Raw genomic sequence first — 20,993 nt, forward strand, 5'->3', positions numbered from 1 at the left:
GATATCAGTTTATTATTCCTATTAAATTATATTTTAATTAGACCTGAAACATTAACTAAATCTCTGAAAAGCTCCTTTAAACATGCACTACACAGTAGGATTCGAAGTCATACCTATGACGAAGCGAAGGAGTTACCTATTCGGGAGCCTAGTGGATGAAATCATCGATCGCTACAACAAAAACTTTACTGTAGAATAAACATTAGCTGCTTAACTTCCTTGGATATTTTAATGGTTGATTTCAGAGAAAGCAAATATCCTGAACGCCACAACATCCCTCAGATTAAAAAAAAAATATTTATCCAAATAACAGTAAGGGGAAGAAAATATCAGTAGAGATATCCTCAAAATGTCAATTAAAAGAACAGCAGCATTAATATTTCCTGAAAATATTTGACTAAATTGTACCTTCCTAAGTATTGTAATTAAAAATATTTTTTTTTTTGTAAACACTTTTCCCCATTTCAACGTTTAAACTACTGGCTATGTTTTATTTTATTTAATTAATTTTTTGTATGCCCATGGAGTACTGGATTAATGGTAGAAGACCAAAACATACAATTCTGTTTTCATACATTTTTCTGTTAATTCCGAATGAAAAAAAAAAAAAAATGCCGCCATCGCCACTTGAGATAATCTACCTGAGCATTGAAAAGCATTTATTACGATTCCTCATATCCTGAAGAGTTTCGAAATTCATATTCTTATTACATCTTTTAAAATTCAGGCTTCCCTTCCGAACGTGTGCAATTTTGACATTTGGAAACTAAATATATGGCATATAAATATAAATAATTTAAAATTGGGGGGGGGGGTTGGCTTAGTTAAAAACAAATACATAAAACTAACTACTGTGGATAGCGATTCAAGCTATCTCATTACCGAAGCAAATCTCGTACTTTGAAGTAGTATTAATTTTTATTAACTCTTCTGTGTTCCCATTATATCAGAAAATTTAAAGGATGGTCAAAAATAACTGGAAATGCTCTATCTAGCACTAAGAAAAATGCCAGATCAGATCGCATATCGACGAGCTGCCGGTTTCTCGGTCGTCAAATGAAAATCTGGCCCAAAGGGCAACATTTCAATTCAAAAACGAAACACTTAAACTCATAATCAGGACTGAAAAACCTAACTAATTAATAAATGAGTGGGGTGGAAAGATCAACAAGAATCTAGAATGGAGCAGCAATTCCTATTACAAGTTGTCAATTAAATATTACCGCAATCGACAGATTTCTATAAATGCAGAATGTTCTGCTGCTCAGTACTGAATGGAAATATCTACAAGCCAAATGCACCACGAATATTTTATTACTTTCAAAAACTATTTTTAGCTAATAGTTTTTTGTCCTTAATTTTTAAAATTTCTACACTGGTTAACTATAAAATATTTTAAGAAATTAATGCTTAAACTGTGTTTCTTATAAATCTTTGGATCTCTTACTTGACCTATTTCACCTTCTTAGGACCTTCTTAGGACCTATTTCAGAAACATTAAGACAAAAGATGGACAGCGCACTTCATCCTGAGCAAAAGAGTTCAACAAGCACCGTAAGCTTAAATCCATAAAACCTTCATGCAAGTTGTCAGCTTGTAATCTCCGAACCGGTAGTGGAAATTGAATGAACGATCTTTTCCAGATGTTGCTCACATGATATGACAACGCAGCTAACTTGACAGAAACGCAATGTTCGGGGCTTCCCTTTGTTCAAATTTACTACGCTGTTGAAACTGTTATAGAGTTTCTTCCTTTATTTTTTTCCCCATCCATTAGGGAAAAAAACTGCTCGTTAGCAGTGCTGTCCTCGTATCCTATTATATCCAACTATCTTACATGAGGGTAAAAATCCTCTTAGTTCTTATCACTTTACGTTTCTGTTGAACTTGAATCCTTTTCAGTCATAGGATCTCTCTTTCAATCGTTAATGGACTCATAATTTTAAACAATTCCAGTTCCTTAACAACTGAAAATAGCCATTGCTCTTGTTTTGAAGAAGCCATTAGCCAAACATTCTAGCAATGTTTGGCTAATGTAAAGGTACACAACATTATTGCACCAACGATCGATAAATATTCAGGGGGATACTTTTTTGTAAGTTTTTATTCACTTCACAAATACAATTTTTTTTTGTTGTTGTTGTTCGATCTCTTCGTGGTAGGGAATCAGCAGAATTTCGTCAGCGTTCATAAAAATATGCAAATGAAATTAATAATAATTAATGTATAACGGTTTATATCGAAAATGTTTCATTATATTATATATTCTTTATATATAATATAATGAAATAATTCCTATATAACCATTTATTGAGGCCTCAAAGGGTGAAAGCGGTCTGGTTAGTTTCTCTTCCCATAATGCACAGCAATGTACACGCTCTAAAGGAAGAGCGCTTTGCATTATGGGGTACAAGGGAAACTGATGTGAAGTCAACATCCTCTACATACAACTATTCTAGTCATGAAGATGGTTAATCCGCAGACTGTTTAATTACAACTGGAAAAATGTAAATAGAAAATTTCATGTCAAGAATATTATTTATTCTAAATGGATACTAGTAATTTCTATTTGTTTTGAAATTATTAAAATATTATTAGACAGCTGATTTTTCTTTTCCTCACCTTACTATCAATTTTGTTTAAACTTAATGGAGAGCAGAGTGTCATGAACCTCTTATTTAAAGTTTATAAAAAAATCAATAGACTAACATGAACTATATGTGTCAGTCCATCCATCTGTTTGTTGGACAGCAGACTCTGAATGGTCACTCAGCATTGGTGAAGTGCCCCCACTATTCCTTGACAGGTCGTCCTGTTGTATGCTTTTCTGGAGGCTGTATGTTGTATGCTTTTCTGGATGGATAGTGTGACCGGAGTCACTGATCTAAAGATCAGTGACTCCGGTCACACTATCCATCTCATGAATGTTCTACCCATTCATCTTATTCCAGGAACTTTACCTTCAATTACTGTTTTCAAAAGCCATTCCTTTCATCCTTTCAATGTGTCCAAAGTACTTAAATTCTTCAGGTTCCAAGTCGCACATTCATAAGTCAATGTTGGAAAAACAGCAGCATCCAAAATCCTTAATTTTAACTGTGGAGATAGAGCCATCCTTCGAAATTAAGTTTAAAATGTTCCTCGTCCTAGCTCATGCGGCTTCTCCATGTAATCTCATGTGCTCTTCAGCCGCTGTCTCTCTTTTGTTCTCCAACCGAGTTGTTTCAATTAGACCCCCATGTTGAATCTCCTATCCATGGGCCTCTCAGTCTTCTAATTGGTCCACGCTACTTGCTCTTGTATCCTGTATTATAACCTTTACTCCTTCCCAAAGCATTTCAAGTGAGTTCTACTCACTAATCCTCAAAAGGCCATCTAACCGAGTCGACGTTTCTTCTGTGAACCCACTATGGATTACTCTTACATCCAGTCTAATAGGACGTGCCTGACTTCGGTAGGGTTGCAGAGTCTCAGTGCTACTTTGGATCTTATTAGCTGATTGTACAGTATCCTGACCACTATGCACATCACAGATGCTTGTCTTCCACGGTTTTAAAGCCAGTATATAATCAATCTGGTACCTTGACCTGTCAATGTTGGATGTTCAAGTAGACGTCTGTCGTGGGTGTTTCTGGAAGCATGTAGTAATAACTAATCTGTTAGCATGGGCAACTTCCAACTGTCTTTCATCACAGGTATTACGTTCTCCCAGACCAAACATGCTACACACAGACCTAACTCTCGCGCTCTTTCCCATTTTTCCATTAAAGTCCTCTAAGTTTAAAGTATATGTCTCCTTGGTAGACAGTCCAAAACAGTCTGTAGATTTCATAAATTCCTCACTCTCTTCATCAGGCCTATTAGTGTGGGATGCATAAACTATCACGATTCGCACCCAATAGTGGGACGAGCTTCAAGTCTAACACAAAGAAGCCTGTCATATGTTAGTAATCAGTCTGTTTTAATAAGCATTTTTATTGGGCTTCGAAAACAAAATACTGAGTAGCATCGTATCACAGGTAGCACGGAAAGATATTTATATATATTTATTTTATTATTCATTTAACTGATTTATTCTCACTTTGTAATTACCCACAGAAGGTTTAAACAGGAATCAACTGAGTACGACACAGGAACCATCATTCTTATCATATAAAGCACAAATTTAACCTGGTATGTATATTATGCGCATTAAGTTTCCTTAGAGAAATATTAAAAAAATTGTTTTATCTATATTTTATACACTAATGTGTGTGAACTGGATATTTTCTACTGATTTCTGTAAAGTGCATTTTGCCTTCTAGAAGTAGCAGCACAGAAGAGACGAAGTATATATCCTACGTATTTCACCTGTTTAAATATAATGTCTTACGTTCCTATATTACACTAATGAGGAATGTTTTATATGGTGTGCAAGACACTGCTTTAGATTACCAACAATTTAGATTAACTTCCTCCAAACTGTCAATTAAATAACAATCTAAAACCTGATTTGAAAATGCACAAATTTTCAGTTTTAATAATTTCAATTCACAATTCTAGTCAGTGTTGAAACGAAGTTAAACTTTAATTGATGCACAAATCAATACAAAAGAATTAATAAACATTTATTTTTAAATAGAACAACGTAACACATTCCTAATGCATTTTTCTGCAGTGAGAAAATTAAAGGTCGCATGTTCATTGTATTAGAAAATATTAATTCTGAAATATTTTTGAAAAACAAGAATAAATCAGGTATAGTACGCTCAAAATACGAGACACTTCTGCGCATGTCAACAGAAGGAGAATCCATTTCGATAATAAGGTAATGAATCCGTCTTGTGGGATGAGTTGTTTATTATTACACGTCGGAAAATTAACTTATCTTTTACGATCATTGTAGTTTTTAAAGTGGTAACTATTTTGCTTGTATAACAGTTGGAAAATTTTACCAATAAAGCACGTGATTTCGCATGTTGTTGACCAATTCGTTCATCGCCTTATTTCTTTCTCCCCTTATCATGAATTGACACTTCTTGGCAGTCTGCCAACGAGAGTTCTGCCTTCTGTGGCCGGACACTAGCTTACATTCTCAGAATTCTCTACTGTAATAACACTAATGCAACAATAGAACCACCACTAACATAAATATGAAATTTATGGGTGATCAGCAATACCACAACAGATCAACTGTCTTGAGACTAATATCAGGAATGTCCACTTAATAGAAACGGAACCTAATTGCGTTTTATTTAGGACGCATGTCTACACCAATGAAGATGGTATTTATATTCTTACTGAAGATGAATGGCGAAAGTAAAAAAAAAAAAAAAAAAAAAAAAAAAATGCAAAAATTCATTCAGGAAAAGCTTCCATACCTTTGACAAGTTTTTTTTTATCTGTTCTACGATTTATATATTTTTTTATTTATATCTTTTCTTACTGCATGATCCCAGCTATGCCATTCCCTTTATCAGTGAAGAGCGTGTTGAGTTATGTAATATTCAAAAGCAACTTCGTGTGGTGAAACTGGATTATCTCGCTATGAAGCAGATAAACGTATTCATAGAATACTGCTTTCTAAAACGCTCAAGTGAAGACGCCCTTATACCGAAGAAACTTTCCGTACTGAATTCTTGAGTAGTAAACGGAATTTTTCCAAGTTTCTTAGGGGAGTTCCTCGCTTGTTACTTTACTTAGGTTTTTCATAAATATTAAAAGGAAAACTCGTAGTTAGCAACAGGCCTTTATATTACCGTTGGAAATCTGTTGCCTTGTTCCTCAGTGGGCGTATGTCTGAAGGAAGCGAGAGGTGCTCTTAAATTGGTTGTTGTGACATCTGAAGCCTCATGAAAGTGAATGATCCGACCATGTCGAGTTTCGGCGTGGGTAAATTCCGTGAGCTGACAGCACAATGCCGGAAGGTCAGCAACCGTCACGCGACATTCCTTTTTCGATTCATCAATCAGTCAATGGGAGAAACGAGGACCAAACGGCTACAGCATGTCTAGATCGCGCGATGATGAATTGTGCCTGTCATGTTTTGTGAAGTAGAAAAGTGGGATTTTGGACAGAACCGACTTGCGCGATTTCGACAAACAACTTTGAAAGAAGAAAAGAACACACAAGTAAAAACAAAATCATGTTCCTTAAGGACTTTTTTTTTATTAATTAGAAGAAATGGTGCTGTTCTGTTGCACTTTCTCTCCTGTATTGAAATTACTGTAAGAAAATTTATTCTCCCAAACCACACCACGCATATAAGTCACTAAGTATTTCATTGTAATGACAGGAATGCCATTATACTTATAATTGTTCTCAGAATATTTCGAAGCTGGTAGGCGCTCTCAATGATATTTAAACTTCTGGTTATAAACTTTTTCAAACCTGTCAATATTAGCATATGAAGCAATAGCACAAGAACAGGTTAGTAGTATGAGAATAATTTTCTTTTCGATTGGTCAAGTGTTTGTTTCGAAATCTTGCATCACTTGAACACTTCCAATGAGAGTCTTTCGTTTGCAAAAAAAAAAAAGCTGTTTTATTATCGTAATATTTTTTTAAAGGATTTTCCATGCCGAAATTAAAAATTCTATGGTTTTCTTTTTCTTGAATTGTGAAAAGCACGAAAATACGAAATACAAGTTTTATTCATGATCCAGAAACGTATGTGTATCTTCACTTAAAACGTACAGCCTGGCTGTCTGAGTTGATAGTGCCCACGCTCTCCAACAGTCTGTAAGAGACTGCCACCTCACTTTGAGTCTGAGACGTCCTTAAAAAGTTGCATTTGATCTTTAGAGCACAGTTCTCTGATTATCCAACCATTTGCTTATCCGCAATTAGAGATTGTACTAAAGAAGCCACATATTTCCAACATTTTGTTTGGGTGATTGACGTCTAAAAATAGTCTAGGCAAGAGTGGAATGGCTATTCTTGATAATTGCTCTGACAAATCGTCTGGCTTTGTTCTGTTATACTGTAAAAATAAGTTTAAATATCAAGTTCGTGTCTGGAGTCCTCATCTCCGAGATGTTATTTTTAGTAACATTTTATTAGCTAAAATAAAGAGCCAATAGAGTTCAGTTGGGCGATGCAAAAATTATAAAACTCAAGTGGATATTAGATCCAGCATTATTTCAAAGCCAAATTTAGAAACTATGGAAGTTTCGTAAAAATAACTTGATCAGAGAGCTTACGGGAATATACTCCGGCATTTACGAGTCGTCCTAGTGCGAACCACTTTAGAAAACATGAACGATGCCCAGGCGTCCATATATTCGCTTTCTAATTTAGTCCATTTTTTGATAAGGTTTCACTAGCCTGACATCTGTTTCGAACCAACCAGCCTCGTCATCGACCAGGCAGAAACCTTAAGAAAGCAAACACTCTTTCAATACTAAGAAACTTGAAGCGTCGGAGAGGTGTAGTTGAAGTAAGGAGGGATCTAATATCCACTTGATTTTAATAACATTTTAATAACATAGTATTTTTCCAGTATTAAATTTAGGCTTAAAATCGATATGCTGCATTTTACCTACTCGTACTTATATGGATGGGACATTAAATAAACAAATCTGACCATTACTAAGCAACTTAACTTGCATCATACGATCCTATGTTTGCCATAGTCGGCTGAGACAAATCTGTTAATTACCAATTATTAATTTTTTTTTTTTAGACCGTATAGATAAATCGACACACCACGTATCTCACGAGAGATGTGTTGCCTTATGTCTTCTCTTTCAGCTTTTGCACAGATATTAATTAGAATGTGAATCTAAAACCTCGTACGAATAGATCTGTTTTGATTTCACAAAACAAACTTGTGCACTGAATGGTGAATGAATTATTATTCAAATAAAGGAAGGTTCTATAAAAGCGAAAGCCTGATAAAATAATGGACATTTGGCTACAGTCTAAAGAAAGGGCTGAACTTTCTTTACCCTGTAGTTTGTCAAATTTAAAGTTTGACATTGTTTTAAGCACTTAATTCTTATAATTAATTTCTTTGTGGAAGTTCTATAAAGTTAGGTAATAAATTCAGAAGTTAAAGATCCCCCCCCCCCACCCAGTGAATTTGTGCTGTATCCAGTTTGTTACGAAATAACGAATAATTTGTGGGCAGCTACTATTTCTAGCATCTGGGAGAACTAGCTTTATCCAACACATACTTGATGTTAGTATTAAATGAAATTTATATTAAGCTTAGATAACTTTATAAGCTGAACATTTATATACAGAAATAATCCTGCTCATTTTCGCCTGTAATGGTGTCCTCTCAGTGCTATAATACGCACTATAATTATCTGGATGCAGCATTACAGAAGTTTACGAATGCGTCGCCTATTTTTTACAAAACACACTTTGGCCTCTCAACCTTCAGTCAATTTTTGTTATAGATTTTCTAGGGAAGGGGAGAAATAAAACGGCATGGTCAGCATAGAGCTGACAAAATTTAAGTTAACATTTTCGCACACTCACCTCGTAAGAATTCAGCAACTAATACACAATACAACTGGAAGGCTCTTTTCATGAGAGCTTCCTTACCTTAACACCCCTCCACGTATATCTACAGTAAGTAAAGTGCACATCGTTGGAATAACTTGCACAAAATACCATATAATACAATAAAGCATATGAAGTACGTATACAATACCAGACTCGCTCCCAATTGTAAGATCTTACGGCTTAGTAAATGTGCACCTCATAGAAAAGATTCACGTTTAACAGTGTTGCAAGAAAGACAATACATAATATTATTTGTTATCCACACTTACACGCTCACTTCTTTTTTGATATATTAACAGCATGTCATATCACTTCTGAAGAGAAATCTATCGACTGGAATGAGTGAGTGAAATAGAACACACCAGGTGCTCCTTTGTCGCGGTAATGAATGAGAGAGCGTTTCTCTTTTTTAATATGAAAATATTATATTCCGAACTGATTTCCTTATTCCATTTTGAACTTAAGGATATTCACTCTAAGAAATCGTAATAATGTCAGGAAAATTCCAAACCACAAAATTCCAAATCGAAGCCACAACTCCTAAATTTGTACGACTTTAAAGTCACATTCATTCTTCAAGTTATATCACAGATTAATGACCGACTGACTCTTTACTAATTTCCAGTTAGCACCCTGTTAATTTGGTGGAAGTACATACCAAAGAAAAATTCTGGCAAAGGAACGAGCACTCGTGTTCAGGTTGTTAAACTTTAGCAACGGAAGGCCTGTTCCCACGTGGCATTAATTCCTAGAGCTGTTAAATGGCGTCGGTATATATCTGAATCTACGATTTGTGCAGCACATCTCACAGAACCTAAATGGAGCAGGTACATTGGCTATCTATATCACAGTATACTTCAAAATATCCGACAAGTGTTAGATTTGGTAAGCCTCGGCCATACGGGATAGACAAATGCCTCCATACGTTCCTGGTTAAATGAATCATTATCGAAATGCAAGACACATCTGTGGAAAGTTATGTATTCATAATGTCAATGTGGAGAACATACAATAAGAGTGTCTCCTATCATAAAAACGTGTCCTATACCATGGTTACACAATGCTGAAGGGTAAATGTAATTCGTAAGGAATTCATCGACCAATGTTGTTTTGCTACATAACATAGCTGTCCACAGACGTGGAATAGCAGCGACTGCGATGCTGCGGAACAATATCCTTTCTGTACTCATCTGTTATGCGGAGATTTATCTCGCGTACTCTAAACGAGCAAAATTCCGAATCATTGAAGATTGTCCCGACAATCTCAAAATATTGGTATTTATAAACCACCTTTTCGTTAGAAGAGCGGCTAAACCTAGCTCCTCTATGACTACTGACATGTACATACACTCTTTTGGGTATGCCTGTTCTGTGGAAGGAAAATCCTGGATACTTCCGAAGATAACTGGCGTCTCAGCCTCAGATGAAAAGTGTTTATAAATAGTCCTCAAAGGGAATCAAACCTCTTTTTTTCCAAACAGTCCTTCAAATTAATAAATTGGGAATTAAATCAGGTACGCGTAGACTCAATTTTTTTCTGATATTTTAGTAGCCAACTTCATATATTTAAAGACCAATCTGGTGATAACAGGAGTAGTGCTTATAGTTTTAACATAAACATAATTCCACTATTTCTGTCTGAGGCTGTAATTCACAATTTGAATGGCATGCAAAGTTCTATACGTACTTGAAGAGTACGTATAGAACTTTAGCCTCTTTCCCAGTCTAATCCTTATCTATCCCTAATTCTTTTGAACAGAAGCATACAGAATAAAAGCAAAGCCCTGCGCCTCGAAGTGATGCACTGTAATCCGGGCTTTTTCAAGATGATACTTCCTTTGTTTTCGTTTCATAGCTCTTCAGATGTTCTAAAATAAAAATTTAAACATTTTGTTATATCAAATTATCATCTAATGCAAAATCTCGAGATGTTATTTCACACATTTTCTTGTCACAAACAGTTTTCGCAAGCAACACCGATTTACAGTTTCTCCAATCCACGAAACTAGTGCGTGTATATTATTTACTAGAAATATACTGGTATCATGGTGGATAGCAGGAAGCTCCCTTCTACCGCAGACAAAAAATATTCTGTTTCCTTCCATAGATTGTACGTTATATACAAATACGAATTGAATGGTTTGATGACTATTTTGTTATTCCTGTTTCTTTAATGATCATTAATATTAATCAATGGCAAAATATTATGGAAATATTGGGAATTTAAAGAATACTTACAATAAGTTACTGTTAAAATATCCTGATATGATAAACAATTAAATAATAAGGGATTTATTTTTGTTTTTGATGTTTTCTTGAAGTCTAATTTACTCTTTCCGTCGCTCTAGATCAATGCCTATTCCATGTAATATTTACTGTATCATCTCAAATCTATATATTCAATTTTAAGGCAACAGTGGAGAATGAACAGGTTACTATATGTGGCTAGGCTTGCAGAGAAAATAACCAGCCACCAAAGGTGAAATGATGGGCAAACGTCCTCTTCATGATTGTTTCTGCAATAATCAGAGGCTATCCTCCTCATTTCAATCTGACATCAAAAACAACTGCCAATAAATCCCAGCTCTATATTGTCAAGTAGGAGAGAATCACTGAAATGGGATAAAAAATATTTTTAGCATATTCTTTATGCACTTTTGCCTGTTAGATTTAAGAATGGATTCATTCATTCATTCCTTCAGAAAAAAAGAAAAGTTGGCAACCATTTATACACCACAATAAATGAAGTATTCGATTTTCTGAATTAATTTGGAACCGGTAACCGATTCAGCAGATCAACCCTAAAACACTTTGATAAGCACATGTATGGTCTTAGATTCAAGGCCAGCAATAATTTAAATTTAAATTTACCTAAAATAATTAGACTCTAGGACTAGGGTCTTAGAGTTCTTACATCAAAGAACCAGTCAAACGTTCTAATAAATCAATGTATTAATTCTATAAAAATGCGGATTATGGAGTGCTTATTAGCTTAGCATCTTCACGAGAAAGCGCATCAGAAATTACAAATTAAACGATTCGTTTAAAACCACCCTGACAACGTAATTTGCATAGACGACCTATGGTTAGAAACAGCTGAGTTTCTTCCATTAGAGCGGAGATGAGTTAATGAAACCAGCAACGAATGTATTTATTATAAATTTATAATTACCAGTTTTAAACCTTCAAAAAGATCTGAAGTTGCTACCACGGGATCCCCCGCTAAATTTTCTTTAATAATTATTGGGTCAAATGAACAAGGATTGAAAAATTTGATCCAGACTACGAATATATTAGAAGCAGAGCAAAATACTCGAAATTCGCGAACTCATTAAATTACAGAATCTGTAGATGTCTTTCGTTAGGAGTTATGCAAGCTCAATTTTACATGCAGTTTAACAGTCAAATATTTGAATTTTATTACCTAAAATGGAGCTTACCAGAATTGGGTGATGTTCGTTTTCGTTTAGTTTTCACTTCTTTTTTGAATACCCTGCAAATCTGGATATTTCGCTCTTGATTATCAAACACAAATAATAATGGGAACCATTAGCTGAGTTTAGCCAATCAATCCATTTTATATGTGTATTATTTTTTCTCACTAACCTGGCGATGTTTAATAAAATTTAAGATATTTATTCAATTTTATTGTTCTGTTGATTTGCAGTGAAATTTAAAACAAAAACACTTAGTGTCACTCATTAACACGTTCATTACCAATCACGCGATATCACGCCATACGAGGACTCACATATCGGCCGATCACGCGTTATCTCGTGGACGTCGCTAACTCCATAAAAAAGAAGAAAAAATTGGCTACCACACGAAATTCCAATTTTCAGCTTGGCAATGAAAGTGTTAAACAGTTTATTGGAAAGTATACAAAAATGCATGCTCTAATATTGTTTACAGTGAATAAGCCAAAAGAGATCTATGGAATATTGGTTTGATAATGAGTGACATCACTGTGCAAAAATGCTATGGAAATACTCGAAGAAATGCACGTTTTCAGGAATGGTTGTAATCAATTTCATAGATGTTGCATAGAAAAAAAGGGTCAAGAATGCAAAGCAGGAATTATTGGATAATAAAATATTGGCATCATTGCAAAGACCTATTATTTCAAGGTCTCTATTCTCCAGAATGGAGATGTTGAACGGTTTCATAGATATGAAGTACATAACACAGGTCAAACAATAAACAATTCTAATGGTTTAGAGTTGTTTACTTTAGCAGAGAAATGATAAATGAATAATTGTTCAAAGTCTGGAGCCTCTATAGCTCAGCCATACACAGTTATGTACTTGGGTTCAAACGATCTGGGTTCGAAGCTCGTCTACGTTGCAAAGCATAATTAGAATGCATTCATTACTTTTTATTATAATGAAAATAGTAATGTAAACAATTTCTAATGGAAGAGTGAATATATATGATGATTATGGAAGAATAGAGCCTAAGAGGAAAGTGAATCTCTAAAAAAGGAAAGATAATGAACCCATTACTATTTTATACCAAGTAAGTAAACAATGTTTGTGTTTTAAACATCAACGCGCCCCAAGTCCATCGGGTGCCAAACACCGATTAACAATTCCATGAAGAGAAAAAATTTCAAAGATATGAACTGTTGTAGATACAAGGGTCTGTCTAATTTGTGAAGAATCAACAACTGTCAAAATAACTCAATAAAACAACTCTTCAAAGAAGTCCTTATATGTACAAGGGAAATGTATACATATTAGGTCTGAGTATTTTAATGCACTTGAACAGTTCAGATATTTCGAGTTAATCAGTCAAAGGCTCAATGACAGAATAAATGGATTTTATGTTGCGAAGATAAATGTGAGTTGATTTGTGCAGATTTTTTGTAACTATAATTTAATTAACCAACAGTTAAAAATTTTTGACTCTCTAAATGACAAGAATAACATGTAGAAAAGAAATGCGATTAATTCAAACAGGACGTTTCTACAAGAACACCTTCGATTTGCTTTATTTTTTATTTTTATTTTTTTATTTTATTTTATTTTTCACACTTTCTTGCACGAAATAATTAGTGCTCTAAATAGGCAAGTGATATGTCGCCCTTTACTGACAGCTGACATCCGCTACGAGAGCGGCTGTGTGCAGTTCTCAGTAGAATATTTGAATGCATCAATCAAGATACTTACGCCCTGGAAAGTGATATCGGTCTTGCAGAAATGGTGTTAATAATATGAGTTCAGATAAAGTAATGGTTTCGGTAATTACACATTAGGAATGTGGCAAGGCTCGTTCGCCTAAATCTCATTAAACTTGTAAAAGACTAATGGACAAGAATGAGATCTTAAATAAGGAATAGAATGGGACTCCGACGCTTTACTTGCAATAAATCAAAATTAAAAACCACAATTTGCGGTTTGTTCGAAGATCATGCTGTCTGCTAAAAGAGGCAGATAATATCGGAAGATTAAGTGGTTTACCATGAAATATGTTTTTTTTTTTTTTTCACTTTCTAATTGTCATTGAATGTGAAGCTAGTTCTGCTAATTAGACAGTATCTCTGCATGGAAACGCGTTGAGTTCCAATAGGGTTTTCCCACTCTGAACAGAACGAGGCATTTCACATAATTCGTTCGCAGCTGATATATTAAAAGATACGTAAACGAATAATTCTATTTGTTAACGGATACTTAAATACATGATATTATCTGTATTTTGAGAAGACGTTCAGCACATCCACAGGAACAATACAGTTTTAAATAATAAATTAATGTTAAGCATTGGAAAATATTTGCATTCATGCATGCATACAGAACGGGTGCTAAACTATTGCCTCGTTTCACCTTCTAGAAAATAATTTTGAAATAATAAGCTTCAAACGGAAATACAGTTTGAATTGTCAAGTTTCACTGCGCAAAATTTTGTTTTGCGAAGGCCAAACTGATTCAATCTTTTTTCCGAGACGCAGAAAATCAGTAGCGGAAATTAAAATAGATCAGAAAATATATAAAATAAATAAATATATTAAGTGAACACTTAAAATATCTGCAAGTGTTATTACGTTGACTCTGCCCTTGATCTCTGGACTAGTGGAACGCAGCGAGAAATAAACATTACATTTCATAATAGTTCAATGAAGATTTGTTCAAACTACTGAAATCTAGTGATCAGTAATAATGATGACTGATCACCAGATTTAAGTAGTTTGCAGTTTTTATTTTCTTTTTTACTGAAATCAAACGGAACATTGCTTTAATAAACCCTTAGGGTCAATCACACTGAACACTTGGAAGACACAAAAGCATACAGAGATAATGGCTTGTGCTCGTTTATACTTAAGCTCTAATAAATTGTGAACATACGAACTCGTGAGCAGAATTGTGTCTTTTAAGCAGCGAATCGCCGATTCCGAAGATTATATTCTCATAAGCGCTTTCGTAAATTTCAAAACTTTCTATATTTTGCTATAAAATATGCCGATCCATAATATCCACTATTCTAGCATCTCAGTTATTCCAAATCGAAGCCTTTTTTCTTAATTACTAAACAAAGAGCCAAAAGGCTTCGTTTCGGCGATGTAAAATTAGATGTCAGGCCAGTGAAACCTATATCAAATGGACTAATAAAAGGTGAATATATGAACACTTGGGCAGCGCCCATGTCTTTTAAGTAGTCCAAGCTAAGGCAATTCGGGGATGCCGAGGATTGTATTCTCATAAGCTCTCAGGTCAACTTACGAAACTTTCATACTTTTTACAAACATTAGGTTTTGGAATAATGCTGTAGATTTAATATCCACTCTGCCTATGCCTTTTTTTTTATTTTTAGTAAAATATTAGACGTACTTTTAATAAAAAACCCTAATAAACTAACGAACCACTGTCCAATCAAATATTATAAAACATCAATTAAATTGGAAGTAACTTTCTTTCTCAGTCGTTTTCAATTACAAAACTTACTGTGAAACTATAATTAACTTAACGGAAAAAAAACAAGGAAAAAAACATAAAGATTATTATTTTTCTCTTCATAAAAATAAAAACTTTTTTTCTTTCGGAAGTTTTATTATCTTCTTCTATGTATGGCATATTAAATCTCCGGGCAAGATCTTTTTTTCTTCTTTACTTTGTATCTTCTTTCCTTGGCGAAAGGTACTTCTTTTGTAACTTACTCCATTTCGCTAATGCCGGCGTAAAAGAAGCGTTTTGCAGGTTTTCCCCGGACAAACATCCCCATTTAGGAACAACTGTTGTGTTCTCACATCGCCCCCCCACACACACACCTCTAAGCAAAGCCATCTTGTTTTTATTTAACACGAGAAAGCCGCACTGGGAACAGTCGAATCCAAAGCAAGTAGTTAATTCTGTCCAGTAATCTAATTCAATAAATTAACCAGAACTCGGTAGAGGATTTAGGAATCTGTAAGGCGATTACAAGCACTTACAGGCGATTACTTCAAGGCGATTGCAATGAAGTAATTAACTGGGGCATCAATAATAAAAGATTTTTTTTATTTTCTTCCTTACAAGGCCATCGGAATGCACAGTTTGATTAATTAATTTTAATGGTAACATTCATAGATTTGTAAGGTGGCGGTGCAAAGGCAAAATTTATAAACTTGTGAACTTCGCTTTTCAATGTAAAAAGTGAAACAATTTCGTATGGCTAAGTTAAGGATAGCTGAAGCACAGGTTAGAATATTATATACGATTCTTTAATGTATGGATGCATCTGTTTGCTGCAGCACAATAAACGATCATATTCTTTGATGTTTCAAAAAAAAAACAAAAAAAAAACTGTGAATACTAGTTTTTCGTATAATCTGCTTTGATCGTTGCTTCTGGTCATATAAAACATTAATATGACCAGAAGTTCCTTCAAGCTGTAAAAGTAAACTCATAATGCAACCTAGAGTTCCGTTAAGTTATATCCAATGCCACTACAATCAAAGCAATTCTATTTTATGAAGTGATAGCGCGTACTGTTTTACATTCTTACTTATGCGGTCATGCTCGTTCTTTAACACAATAACTCAAAAGATGCTTTACGGCTTGTAATTCCTCCTTTAGTGAATTTCCTTTTTTCCTTAAAAATAATGACAACACAACAACAACAACAACAATAATAATAATAATAAAACTTTGAATTCAGCATATTCTTGCAGTTTGTAAATCTCCCAAAATACAAATAATATCAGCTATATGAAAGTAAAAACTAAGACTAAACCGGATTATATAACAAAATGACTCTTCATAAGAAATGGGATTAGTTTCCATAATTTTCTGGAAGCCCCTTTTAGGGATTACTTCCACAGGACAGAACATGAGTTCCAGTGCGTCTTAAGAAATGTAAGCTTCCCGGTTTCCTTCTGTTGTTTTTACCTGTTCATTGTAAGCTTTTTAAAATATTATATACTCATTTAAATGAAATAAATAATATTTTCTGTAATATAATTTAACACTGCTTCTTGTAATAATTGGTGCTGAGGCGCAACTCTGTCACTTTGAGAGCTGAAGTTGAAGGTGATTGTCTGTTCGTTGGGCTGTTGAATTTGCTACCTTTGCTTGCAAGACAGAAACAGCTGTCACTCTGTACAGCTGGATGCAGGTCTCTCTCTCTCTCTCTCTTTCTCTCTCTCTCTCTCGCGTACCGCGTTTATAAATTTTGTAGATTATGTTTACGTATTGTTATTCGAATGAAATTATTATTTACGAAATCGATGATGAAAGTGAGGAAATTATTTATTCTAGATCAGTTTTAGTTCATTAAATGTAGAAAATTACGAAGGTGTGATGGAAAATCGTGCAAGATTTAAAATTTTGCTTTCTTAAATTGTTCAAATTAGTCTGAAGCAAGACTAAGGAAGTGATTACAAACATGATGTAACCCATCATCACCTCATTATTATTATTAATATAAAACATAAAAACAACATATCAGTTAACAAGAGCACAGGCAACAATTTACATAGCAAATAAGTACAATAATCACTACGGAAAAGCCAAACGGATTTTCATAAGTGATGAGAGAGCTGAAACGAGCGCTGTATAGATATTATAGCGAGATGGAAAATTAGGGGGAAATTTCCCAAAAAATAAAAATAAAAATAATTAATTTCTCCCAAACATGTCTTATTTCACCCGCCGTTCAAAAAGGTTAAAGCGCGCTCGTACAGTGGGAGGCGTCTACTAGCTTCTACACATTTACCAGCAAAAAATGAACTTAAATATATCTCATATATATCTCGTATGTATATATAATACATATAAACAGTTAAATCGATACCTGGCTTCTGTGGGTCCGGAAACAAACCAAAAATCCGCCGCCATCTAATATCTTCCTCTAATAAGTTCAGCACAAGCTTCGAGGGAGGCAGCAGAAACGTCACCCAAAACAAATAAAAAAGTTCAGTAAAGCGGTACCAAAATCAATTATGGATATTTATCAAAAATGAATGTACTCGGTAAGTTGTATACAGAATTTTTGTAATAAGTATGCAATAATAATGTTTTTAATTGTATATATGCAAATACGCTGAATAATAATAAAGTACGATATTGATATTGGAAAAATGTGCGTATACTAATATTAAAAAATAATGTACTCTACATTTTATACTGAACATAAAATGTAAAAATATGTTTTAATTGTATACATGTAAATATATTCGGTACGATAATAAAAGAAATATTGCGTTTATAGCTTAATCGATATGCCAAAGTCCTTTCCTTATATCTTTGAATTCGGATGACACTGCAGCTTTCCTAGATTTGTATTTCCTCTGGCTCACTTTAAAATGTTTATAAAAATGTTATAAGCGGAGTGTTATTGAAGCCTTACTCGCTAATAAAAGTAAAAGAAGTATATTTTGGAAAAGATCGTGTGAGTATTGCCCAAGAGTTGGTTTACCACCAATATATTAGAATCAAATATTTCAGTTTTCTTTTATTTATTTGCATTTTTGATGGAATATGCTACACCGCATGTTACAATTCCACGAAAATAGATCAGCAGAAGAAAAACGTTCAGACTAAATTCTGGGAAATGGCGAAAGGAACTTTTTCTAATCGTGTACGTTAGCTGATCTTCGGAGCAAGAAGTCAGATATTTTTGTTCGGAAGGAAATTTGAATTGTTAAACTCCGCCACTCAGATCCTTTGATGGAAAGCACACATACAAATGATAGTCATTATTAGGAATATCTCATTTCACATAGAACTCCTCGTAACTCAACTGCAGCGGTGCTAGAAACTGTAGAACAACTTTCTTAAAATAATAAACAAATAAATAAAAATAAAAATAAAACCTGTAGTTAGTTGGATTTGTGGCCGAAGCAACTGTCTCTTGCTGTGGCGTGTGCTTTCTGGCCAGAAAAAGACACTTTATTAAGTGCATAGTAAAGAATTTGATCCTCTTTAGCGAGGGATCTTAGAGACAATTTATAATCCGTTGTTCATTTATTCAGTGCTATATACAAAAATCTTCAACGGCAACAATTGTTGTTGCTGCTGTGACTGATGATTATAAATTTGCTATGCTTAGAGAGTTGGTTTTCGTTCTTCACGGACTCTGATGACGAACTTAAGGAAGCGGAACGTTAGTCTAAAACTAAGCAACACAAAATCGTAACTAAACTTTGTTTAGATTGCGATTCCATTAGAAATAGAGACCAGCATGCTAATTTCCACTGTATGAACTCTTTGTTATATTTGTAGCGAAATACGCGTTGTAATTTATCACCATTTACCGGAAAGGTTATTCAGCAGGCTGAGATCTTTCATTGCAAGCACAACGAGATGAACATGGTGATTATAATTCCTGAAAATGATTTTCCTTTAACTTAATCTCGTACTCTTTCTTCCTCATTCTGTGATGAAATTAAGGGTAGATGCGAATAACCATTGAATCTACCCTTAACGTGTTTGATCTCTGTCTCTCCTTCTCCCCTCTATTGTTATCGAAACCGTGCAGGAGCATGAAAAACACACTGATGGATACCCAAAACCCCTAATTCAAGGGAAATAATGATAAAGGGTTGCTCTACTGTTGTATCCCCACTATTATCCTGATATGCATTTTCCATAATGATCAAATCAGATCGAAGTGAATCAGGAGGCTTTCTGAAGAACAGGTGAACAGCCCTCTTCCAGATCATGCATGGAGGAAGTTCACTGATGATGGTTTCCTCCTATTGTTTTTATTTATCTTGCTCTCTTCTTATACTCTTTTATTATAACAGAGTGCATTTCATTCTTAAATTTCAATTTGAAACACGTTTTCAATAGTTGTACTCTTTTTGAAAATTACATAATACTAAGCATGCGATGCAGAGGATGTTTGCTTCGATATTCGAATGGCTCTATCACACAGAATTTTATCCCAACTTTTTAAACATCGTTTTTCCTTTTACCCGAAGGACCTTAAATCACGTTTGCACTATCGCATAAAGATAGAAATATCACGTATGATAAGAGAGGCAGTAGTAAATCGCTTTGTATTTTATTCCCCTCATAAATCCGGTGGATATTTCTAGCCAAATCGCTTCTCTTTATGTAGGATGCAAGGTACTGGGAATGGTGGAACAGGCAGCAAATAAATCTTTGAATGCACCAGGAATTTAATAGAGCGGATTTGGGATCTGAGTCTTGAAGCTTTCCTTTCCTTTGGGTTTCCCTTTCTTTAAGGACAATTCTATATTCCACAAGAGAAAAATAGAAACCTAAAATAGCCTAAAATAAGTAACACTATTAAGTATTATCTCTACAGAGAAAAGAGAGCAGTTTTAAATTCTGGGGAAGCTCCGAGATGAATTTCTGATTAAAACGGCATCACCTTTCAAATGCATGGCAAAATAGCGAAATTAAGCGATGCAGTTTTGAATTATGAACTCTTGATCAAGGACATCGGAAGTGCTTAAAGTTGGTGGCAGATATTGACATCCCACTCCTAGTAATGGCCCCGCTTACCGTGAAATGCGTCTCTAAGGTGGCCGGCTGTCAACAGGAATCTACTTGCTCGGCTGTGTTTCTGATGCAGATGGCATCTGGGATGCCATCTGCATCAGAAATCCAATCTGCCATTAAGAAGGGCTGTGGCGCATGTAGCAAATGTGTGGCGAGGGGAGTTAAAATATGATTAGTGTTTGGAAAAGAAAAAGCATTCTGTCAAAGAGAAATGGAAACGTTAGTTACGTTTTCGACAGAAAAATAAGAGGTTGAGAAAATGCAATGCACTTTTTACTTGTGTATTAATGCTTTTGAACCGCCGTTCGCATGGACATACAGAATACTTCTGTAGATTGTGTTTTTAACAAATTTTACTTTCCTCTTATGCTTCACGATTTAAACAACGTTAGTTTAACTCTAATAATAATAATAATAATAATAATAATAATAATAATAATAATAATAATAATAATAATAATAATATTCTTCGTTTTCTTATATTGTGTGGATGTTGTAACATTAAGTTATTTTAATACTTTTTATTTAGCTATTTGTATTTTAAACCTATTTTAATTA

The 20,993-nt window shown here is 34.3% G+C and overlaps 1 protein-coding gene across 7 annotated transcripts in view; it reads right to left on the reverse strand.

Annotated features, from left to right (window-relative positions):
• Positions 1-20,993, reverse strand: part of LOC150104524 (neurotrimin-like) — a 569,050-nt gene that overhangs the window by 480,495 nt on the left and 67,562 nt on the right. For 4 of the 7 annotated variants that reach the window (XM_090395723.1, XM_090395724.1, XM_090395719.1 and 1 more), the window contains exon 1: positions 17,758-20,740. The exons of 2 other annotated variants lie outside the window; for them this stretch is intronic. The gene's annotated coding sequence lies outside the window, so the exon portion shown is untranslated. Of the gene's footprint in view, positions 1-17,757; positions 20,741-20,993 lie in introns of those variants that run through there. One more of the 7 variants, XM_090395720.1, reaches the window with a different exon arrangement.

This window comes from Typopeltis vanoorti, chromosome 7 (assembly GCF_054136105.1).
Source record: "Typopeltis vanoorti isolate ZY-2024b chromosome 7, IOZ_Tvanoo_1.0, whole genome shotgun sequence".
NCBI classification, from domain to species: domain Eukaryota; kingdom Metazoa; phylum Arthropoda; class Arachnida; order Uropygi; family Thelyphonidae; genus Typopeltis; species Typopeltis vanoorti.